This window comes from Oncorhynchus mykiss, chromosome 25 (genome assembly GCF_057628025.1).
Source record: "Oncorhynchus mykiss isolate SJ-2025 chromosome 25, ASM5762802v1, whole genome shotgun sequence".
Lineage (NCBI taxonomy): Eukaryota > Metazoa > Chordata > Actinopteri > Salmoniformes > Salmonidae > Oncorhynchus > Oncorhynchus mykiss.
In genome coordinates, this window is record NC_143046.1 from 57,737,786 (window position 1) to 57,747,717 (window position 9,932).

A 9,932-nucleotide genomic window follows, 5' to 3' on the forward strand; every position below is an offset into this window, starting at 1 on the left:
TTCTATCTACTGGCGTCAGTTTCTATCTACTGGCTTCAGTTTCTATCTACTGGCTTCAGTTTCTATCTACTGGCTTCAGTTTCTATCTACTGGCTTCAGTTTCTATCTACTAACTTCAGTTTCTATCTACTAACTTCAGTTTCTATCTACTGGCTTCAGTTTCTATCTACTGGTTTCAGTTTCTATCTACTGTTTTCAGGTTCTATCTACTGACTTCAGTTTCTATCTACTAACTTCAGTTTCTATCTACTGGTTTCAGTTTCTATCAACTGGTTTCAGTTTCTATCTACTGGTTTCAGTTTCTATCTACTGTTTTCAGGTTCTATCTACTGGCTTCAGTTTCTATCTACTGGCTTCAGTTTCTATCTACTGGCTTCAGTTTCTATCTACTGGTTTCAGTTTCTATCTACTGGCTTCAGTTTCTATCTACTAACTTCAGTTTCTATCTACTGGCTTCAGTTTCTATCTACTGGCTTCAGTTTCTATCTGCTGGCTTCAGTTTCTATCTACTGGCTTCAGTTTCTATCTACTAACTTCAGTTTCCATCTACTAACTTCAGTTTATATCTACTGGCCTCAGTTTCTATCTACTGGCTTCAGTTTCTATCTACTAGTTTCAGTTTCTATCTATTAACTTCAGTTTCTATCTACTGGCTTCAGTTTCTATCTACTGGCTTCAGTTTCTATCTACTAACTTCAGTTTCTATCTACTGGCTTCAGTTTATATCTACTAACTTCAGTTTCTATCTACTGGCTTCAGTTTCTATCTACTGGCTTCAGTTTCTATCTACTGGCTTCAGTTTCTATCTACTGGTTTCAATTTCTATCTACTGGCTTCAGTTTCGATCTACTGGCTTCAGTTTCTATCTACTAACTTCAGTTTCTATCTACTAACTTCAGTTTCTATCTACTGGCATCAGTTTCTATCTACTGGTTTCAGTTTCTATCTACTGTTTTCAGGTTCTATCTACTGACTTCAGTTTCTATCTACTGACTTCAGTTTCTATCTACTGGTTTCAGTTTCTATCTACTGGTTTCAGTTTCTATCTACTGGTTTCAGTTTCTATCTACTGTTTTCAGTTTCTATCTACTGGTTTCAGTTTCTATCTACTGTTTTCAGGTTCTATCTACTGGCTTCAGTTTCTATCTACTGGCTTCAGTTTCTATCTACTGGTTTCAATTTCTATCTACTGGCTTCAGTTTCTATCTACTGGCTTCAGTTTCTATCTACTGGCTTCAGTTTCTATCTACTAACTTCAGTTTCTATCTACTGGCTTCAGTTTCTATCTACTGGCTTCAGTTTCTATCTACTGGCTTCAGTTTCTATCTACTGGCTTCAGTTTCTATCTACTAACTTCAGTTTCTATCTACTAACTTCAGTTTCTATCTACTGGCTTCAGTTTCTATCTACTGGTTTCAGTTTCTATCTACTGTTTTCAGGTTCTATCTACTGACTTCAGTTTCTATCTACTAACTTCAGTTTCTATCTACTGGTTTCAGTTTCTATCTACTGGTTTCAGTTTCTATCTACTGGTTTCAGTTTCTATCTACTGTTTTCAGGTTCTATCTACTGGCTTCAGTTTCTATCTACTGGCTTCAGTTTCTATCTACTGGCTTCAGTTTCTATCTACTGGCTTCAGTTTCTATCTACTGGCTTCAGTTTCTATCTACTGGCTTCAGTTTCTATCTACTAACTTCAGTTTCTATCTACTGGCTTCAGTTTCTATCTACTGGCTTCAGTTTCTATCTACTGGCTTCAGTTTCTATCTCCTAACTACAGTTTCCATCTACTAACTTCAGTTTCTATCTACTGGCCTCAGTTTCTATCTACTGGCTTCAGTTTCTATCTACTGGTTTCACTTTCTATCTACTAACTTCAGTTTCTATCTACTGGCTTCAGTTTCTATCTACTGGTTTCAGTTTATATCTATTAACTTCAGTTTCTATCTACTGGCTTCAGTTTATATCTACTGGCTTCAGTTTCTATCTACTGGCTTCAGTTTATATCTACTGGCTTCAGTTTCTATCTACTAACTTCAGTTTCTATCTACTAACTTCAGTTTCTATCTACTGGCTTCAGTTTCTATCTACTGGTTTCAGTTTCTATCTACTGTTTTCAGGTTCTATCTACTGACTTCAGTTTCTATCTACTAACTTCAGTTTCTATCTACTGGTTTCAGTTTCTATCAACTGGTTTCAGTTTCTATCTACTGGTTTCAGTTTCTATCTACTGTTTTCAGGTTCTATCTACTGGCTTCAGTTTCTATCTACTGGCTTCAGTTTCTATCTACTGGCTTCAGTTTCTATCTACTGGTTTCAGTTTCTATCTACTGGCTTCAGTTTCTATCTACTAACTTCAGTTTCTATCTACTGGCTTCAGTTTCTATCTACTGGCTTCAGTTTCTATCTACTGGCTTCAGTTTCTATCTACTGGCTTCAGTTTCTATCTACTAACTTCAGTTTCCATCTACTAACTTCAGTTTCTATCTACTGGCCTCAGTTTCTATCTACTGGCTTCAGTTTCTATCTACTAGTTTCAGTTTCTATCTATTAACTTCAGTTTCTATCTACTGGCTTCAGTTTCTATCTACTGGCTTCAGTTTCTATCTACTAACTTCAGTTTCTATCTACTGGCTTCAGTTTATATCTACTAACTTCAGTTTCTATCTACTGGCTTCAGTTTCTATCTACTGGCTTCAGTTTCTATCTACTGGCTTCAGTTTCTATCTACTGGTTTCAATTTCTATCTACTGGCTTCAGTTTCGATCTACTGGCTTCAGTTTCTATCTACTAACTTCAGTTTCTATCTACTAACTTCAGTTTCTATCTACTGGCATCAGTTTCTATCTACTGGTTTCAGTTTCTATCTACTGTTTTCAGGTTCTATCTACTGACTTCAGTTTCTATCTACTGACTTCAGTTTCTATCTACTGGTTTCAGTTTCTATCTACTGGTTTCAGTTTCTATCTACTGGTTTCAGTTTCTATCTACTGTTTTCAGTTTCTATCTACTGGTTTCAGTTTCTATCTACTGTTTTCAGGTTCTATCTACTGGCTTCAGTTTCTATCTACTGGCTTCAGTTTCTATCTACTGGTTTCAATTTCTATCTACTGGCTTCAGTTTCTATCTACTGGCTTCAGTTTCTATCTACTGGCTTCAGTTTCTATCTACTAACTTCAGTTTCTATCTACTGGCTTCGGTTTCTATCTACTGGCTTCAGTTTCTATCTACTGGCTTCAGTTTCTATCTACTGGTTTCAGTTTCCATCTACTAACTTCAGTTTATATCTACTAGCCTCAGTTTCTATCTACTGGCTTCAGTTTCTATCTACTGGTTTCAGTTTCTATCTACTAACTTCAGTTTCTATCTACTGGCTTCAGTTTCTATCTACTAACTTCAGTTTCTATCTACTGGCATCAGTTTCTATCTACTGGTTTCAGTTTCTATCTACTAACTTCAGTTTCCATCTACTAACTTCAGTTTCTATCTACTGGTTTCAGTTTCTATCTACTAACTTCAGTTTCCATCTACTAACTTCAGTTTCTATCTACTGGCCTCAGTTTCTATCTACTGGCTTCAGTTTCTATATACTGGTTTCAGTTTCTATCTACTAACTTCAGTTTATATCTACTGGCTTCAGTTTCTATCTACTGGCCTCAGTTTCTATCTACTAACTTCAGTTTCTATCTACTGGCTTCAATTTCTATCTACTGGCTTCAGTTTCTATCTACTGGATTCAGTTTCTATCTACTGGCCTCAATTTTTATCTACTGGCTTCAGTTTCTATCTACTAACTTCAGTTTCTATCTACTGGCTTCAGTTTCTATCTACTAACTTCAGTTTCTATCTACTGGCTTCAGTTTCTATCTACTAACTTCAGTTTCTATCTACTGACTTCAGTTTCTATCTACTGGCTTCAGTTTCTATCTACTGGCTTCAGTTTCAATCTACTAACTTCAGTTTCTATCTACTGGCCTCAGTTTCTATCTACTGGCTTCAGTTTCTATCTACTGGCCTCAGTTTCTATCTACTGGTGTCAGTTTCTATCTACTGGCTTCAGTTTCTATCTACTAACTTCAGTTTCTATCTACTGGCCTCAGTTTCTATCTACTAACTTCCGTTTCTATCTACTGGCTTCAGTTTCTATCTACTGGCTTCAGTTTATATCTACTGGCTTCAGTTTCTATCTACTGGCTTCAGTTTCTATCTACTAACTTCAGTTTCTATCTACTGGCTTCAGTTTATATCTACTAACTTCAGTTTCTATCTACTGGCTTCAGTTTCTATCTACTGGTTTCAGTTTCTATCTACTGTTTTCAGTTTCTATCTACTGTTTTCAGTTTCTATCTACTGGTTTCAGTTTCTATCTACTGGCTTCAGTTTATATCTACTGGCTTCAGTTTATATCTACTGGCTTCAGTTTCTATCTACTAACTTCAGTTTCTATCTACTGGCTTCAGTTTATATCTACTAACTTCAGTTTCTATCTACTGGCTTCAGTTTCTATCTACTGGTTTCAGTTTCTATCTACTGGTTTCAGTTTCTATCTACTGTTTTCAGTTTCTATCTACTGGCTTCAGTTTCTATCTACTGGCTTCAGTTTCTATCTACTGGTTTCAGTTTCTATCTACTGGCTTCAGTTTCTATCTACTAACTTCAGTTTCGATCTACTGGCTTCAGTTTATATCTACTGGCTTCAGTTTATATCTACTAACTTCAGTTTCTATCTACTGGCTTCAGTTTCTATCTACTGGTTTCAGTTTCTATCTACTGGTTTCAGTTTCTATCTACTGGTTTCAGTTTCTATCTACTGGCTTCAGTTTCTATCTACTAACTTCAGTTTCTATCTACTGGCTTCAGTTTATATCTACTGGCTTCAGTTTCTATCTACTGGCTTCAGTTTCTATCTACTAACTTCAGTTTCTATCTACTGGCTTCAGTTTCTATCTACTGGCTTCAGTTTCTATCTACTGGTTTCAATTTATATCTACTGGCTTCAGTTTCTATCTACTGGCTTCAGTTTCTATCTACTGGCTTCAGTTTCTATCTACTAACTTCAGTTTCTTTCTACTGGCTTCAGTTTCTATCTACTGGCATCAGTTTCTATCTACTGGTTTCAGTTTCTATCTACTAACTTCAGTTTCCATCTACTAACTTCAGTTTCTATCTACTGGCCTCAGTTTCTATCTACTGGCTTCAGTTTCTATATACTGGTTTCAGTTTCTATCTACTAACTTCAGTTTCTATCTACTGGCCTCAGTTTCTATCTACTGGCTTCAGTTTCAATCTAATAACTTCAGTTTCTATCTACTGGCCTCAGTTTCTATCTACTGGCTTCAGTTTCTATCTACTGGCCTCAGTTTCTATCTACTGGCTTCAGTTTCTATCTACTGGCTTCAGTTTCAATCTACTAACTTCAGTTTCTATCTACTGGCCTCAGTTTCTATCTACTGGCTTCAGTTTCTATCTACTGGCCTCAGTTTCTATCTACTGGTGTCAGTTTCTATCTACTGGCTTCAGTTTCTATCTACTAACTTCAGTTTCTATCTACTGGCCTCAGTTTCTATCTACTAACTTCCGTTTCTATCTACTGGCTTCAGTTTCTATCTACTGGCTTCAGTTTCTATCTACTAACTTCAGTTTCTATCTACTGGCCTCAGTTTCTATCTACTAACTTCCGTTTCTATCTACTGGCTTCAGTTTCTATCTACTGGCTTCAGTTTCAATCTACTAACTTCAGTTTCTATCTACTGGCCTCAGTTTCTATCTACTGGCTTCAGTTTCAATCTACTAACTTCAGTTTCTATCTACTGGCTTCAGTTTCTATCTACTGGCTTCAGTTTCTATCTACTGGCTTCAGTTTCTATCTACTGGCTTCAGTTTCTATCTACTAACTTCAGTTTCCATCTACTAACTTCAGTTTCTATCTACTGGCCTCAGTTTCTATCTACTGGCTTCAGTTTCTATCTACTAGTTTCAGTTTCTATCTATTAACTTCAGTTTCTATCTACTGGCTTCAGTTTCTATCTACTGGCTTCAGTTTCTATCTACTAACTTCAGTTTCTATCTACTGGCTTCAGTTTATATCTACTAACTTCAGTTTCTATCTACTGGCTTCAGTTTCTATCTACTGGCTTCAGTTTCTATCTACTGGCTTCAGTTTCTATCTACTGGTTTCAATTTCTATCTACTGGCTTCAGTTTCGATCTACTGGCTTCAGTTTCTATCTACTAACTTCAGTTTCTATCTACTAACTTCAGTTTCTATCTACTGGCATCAGTTTCTATCTACTGGTTTCAGTTTCTATCTACTGTTTTCAGGTTCTATCTACTGACTTCAGTTTCTATCTACTGACTTCAGTTTCTATCTACTGGTTTCAGTTTCTATCTACTGGTTTCAGTTTCTATCTACTGGTTTCAGTTTCTATCTACTGTTTTCAGTTTCTATCTACTGGTTTCAGTTTCTATCTACTGTTTTCAGGTTCTATCTACTGGCTTCAGTTTCTATCTACTGGCTTCAGTTTCTATCTACTGGTTTCAATTTCTATCTACTGGCTTCAGTTTCTATCTACTGGCTTCAGTTTCTATCTACTGGCTTCAGTTTCTATCTACTAACTTCAGTTTCTATCTACTGGCTTCGGTTTCTATCTACTGGCTTCAGTTTCTATCTACTGGCTTCAGTTTCTATCTACTGGTTTCAGTTTCCATCTACTAACTTCAGTTTATATCTACTAGCCTCAGTTTCTATCTACTGGCTTCAGTTTCTATCTACTGGTTTCAGTTTCTATCTACTAACTTCAGTTTCTATCTACTGGCTTCAGTTTCTATCTACTAACTTCAGTTTCTATCTACTGGCATCAGTTTCTATCTACTGGTTTCAGTTTCTATCTACTAACTTCAGTTTCCATCTACTAACTTCAGTTTCTATCTACTGGTTTCAGTTTCTATCTACTAACTTCAGTTTCCATCTACTAACTTCAGTTTCTATCTACTGGCCTCAGTTTCTATCTACTGGCTTCAGTTTCTATATACTGGTTTCAGTTTCTATCTACTAACTTCAGTTTATATCTACTGGCTTCAGTTTCTATCTACTGGCCTCAGTTTCTATCTACTAACTTCAGTTTCTATCTACTGGCTTCAATTTCTATCTACTGGCTTCAGTTTCTATCTACTGGATTCAGTTTCTATCTACTGGCCTCAATTTTTATCTACTGGCTTCAGTTTCTATCTACTAACTTCAGTTTCTATCTACTGGCTTCAGTTTCTATCTACTAACTTCAGTTTCTATCTACTGGCTTCAGTTTCTATCTACTAACTTCAGTTTCTATCTACTGACTTCAGTTTCTATCTACTGGCTTCAGTTTCTATCTACTGGCTTCAGTTTCAATCTACTAACTTCAGTTTCTATCTACTGGCCTCAGTTTCTATCTACTGGCTTCAGTTTCTATCTACTGGCCTCAGTTTCTATCTACTGGTGTCAGTTTCTATCTACTGGCTTCAGTTTCTATCTACTAACTTCAGTTTCTATCTACTGGCCTCAGTTTCTATCTACTAACTTCCGTTTCTATCTACTGGCTTCAGTTTCTATCTACTGGCTTCAGTTTATATCTACTGGCTTCAGTTTCTATCTACTGGCTTCAGTTTCTATCTACTAACTTCAGTTTCTATCTACTGGCTTCAGTTTATATCTACTAACTTCAGTTTCTATCTACTGGCTTCAGTTTCTATCTACTGGTTTCAGTTTCTATCTACTGTTTTCAGTTTCTATCTACTGTTTTCAGTTTCTATCTACTGGTTTCAGTTTCTATCTACTGGCTTCAGTTTATATCTACTGGCTTCAGTTTATATCTACTGGCTTCAGTTTCTATCTACTAACTTCAGTTTCTATCTACTGGCTTCAGTTTATATCTACTAACTTCAGTTTCTATCTACTGGCTTCAGTTTCTATCTACTGGTTTCAGTTTCTATCTACTGGTTTCAGTTTCTATCTACTGTTTTCAGTTTCTATCTACTGGCTTCAGTTTCTATCTACTGGCTTCAGTTTCTATCTACTGGTTTCAGTTTCTATCTACTGGCTTCAGTTTCTATCTACTAACTTCAGTTTCGATCTACTGGCTTCAGTTTATATCTACTGGCTTCAGTTTATATCTACTAACTTCAGTTTCTATCTACTGGCTTCAGTTTCTATCTACTGGTTTCAGTTTCTATCTACTGGTTTCAGTTTCTATCTACTGGTTTCAGTTTCTATCTACTGGCTTCAGTTTCTATCTACTAACTTCAGTTTCTATCTACTGGCTTCAGTTTATATCTACTGGCTTCAGTTTCTATCTACTGGCTTCAGTTTCTATCTACTAACTTCAGTTTCTATCTACTGGCTTCAGTTTCTATCTACTGGCTTCAGTTTCTATCTACTGGTTTCAATTTATATCTACTGGCTTCAGTTTCTATCTACTGGCTTCAGTTTCTATCTACTGGCTTCAGTTTCTATCTACTAACTTCAGTTTCTATCTACTGGCTTCAGTTTCTATCTACTGGCATCAGTTTCTATCTACTGGTTTCAGTTTCTATCTACTAACTTCAGTTTCCATCTACTAACTTCAGTTTCTATCTACTGGCCTCAGTTTCTATCTACTGGCTTCAGTTTCTATATACTGGTTTCAGTTTCTATCTACTAACTTCAGTTTCTATCTACTGGCCTCAGTTTCTATCTACTGGCTTCAGTTTCAATCTAATAACTTCAGTTTCTATCTACTGGCCTCAGTTTCTATCTACTGGCTTCAGTTTCTATCTACTGGCCTCAGTTTCTATCTACTGGCTTCAGTTTCTATCTACTGGCTTCAGTTTCAATCTACTAACTTCAGTTTCTATCTACTGGCCTCAGTTTCTATCTACTGGCTTCAGTTTCTATCTACTGGCCTCAGTTTCTATCTACTGGTGTCAGTTTCTATCTACTGGCTTCAGTTTCTATCTACTAACTTCAGTTTCTATCTACTGGCCTCAGTTTCTATCTACTAACTTCCGTTTCTATCTACTGGCTTCAGTTTCTATCTACTGGCTTCAGTTTCTATCTACTAACTTCAGTTTCTATCTACTGGCCTCAGTTTCTATCTACTAACTTCCGTTTCTATCTACTGGCTTCAGTTTCTATCTACTGGCTTCAGTTTCAATCTACTAACTTCAGTTTCTATCTACTGGCCTCAGTTTCTATCTACTGGCTTCAGTTTCAATCTACTGGTTTCAATTTATATCTACTGGCTTCAGTTTCTATCTACTGGCTTCAGTTTCTATCTACTGGCTTCAGTTTCTATCTACTAACTTCAGTTTCTATCTACTGGCTTCAGTTTCTATCTACTGGCATCAGTTTCTATCTACTGGTTTCAGTTTCTATCTACTAACTTCAGTTTCCATCTACTAACTTCAGTTTCTATCTACTGGCCTCAGTTTCTATCTACTGGCTTCAGTTTCTATATACTGGTTTCAGTTTCTATCTACTAACTTCAGTTTCTATCTACTGGCCTCAGTTTCTATCTACTGGCTTCAGTTTCAATCTAATAACTTCAGTTTCTATCTACTGGCCTCAGTTTCTATCTACTGGCTTCAGTTTCTATCTACTGGCCTCAGTTTCTATCTACTGGCTTCAGTTTCTATCTACTGGCTTCAGTTTCAATCTACTAACTTCAGTTTCTATCTACTGGCCTCAGTTTCTATCTACTGGCTTCAGTTTCTATCTACTGGCCTCAGTTTCTATCTACTGGTGTCAGTTTCTATCTACTGGCTTCAGTTTCTATCTACTAACTTCAGTTTCTATCTACTGGCCTCAGTTTCTATCTACTAACTTCCGTTTCTATCTACTGGCTTCAGTTTCTATCTACTGGCTTCAGTTTCTATCTACTAACTTCAGTTTCTATCTACTGGCCTCAGTTTCTATCTACTA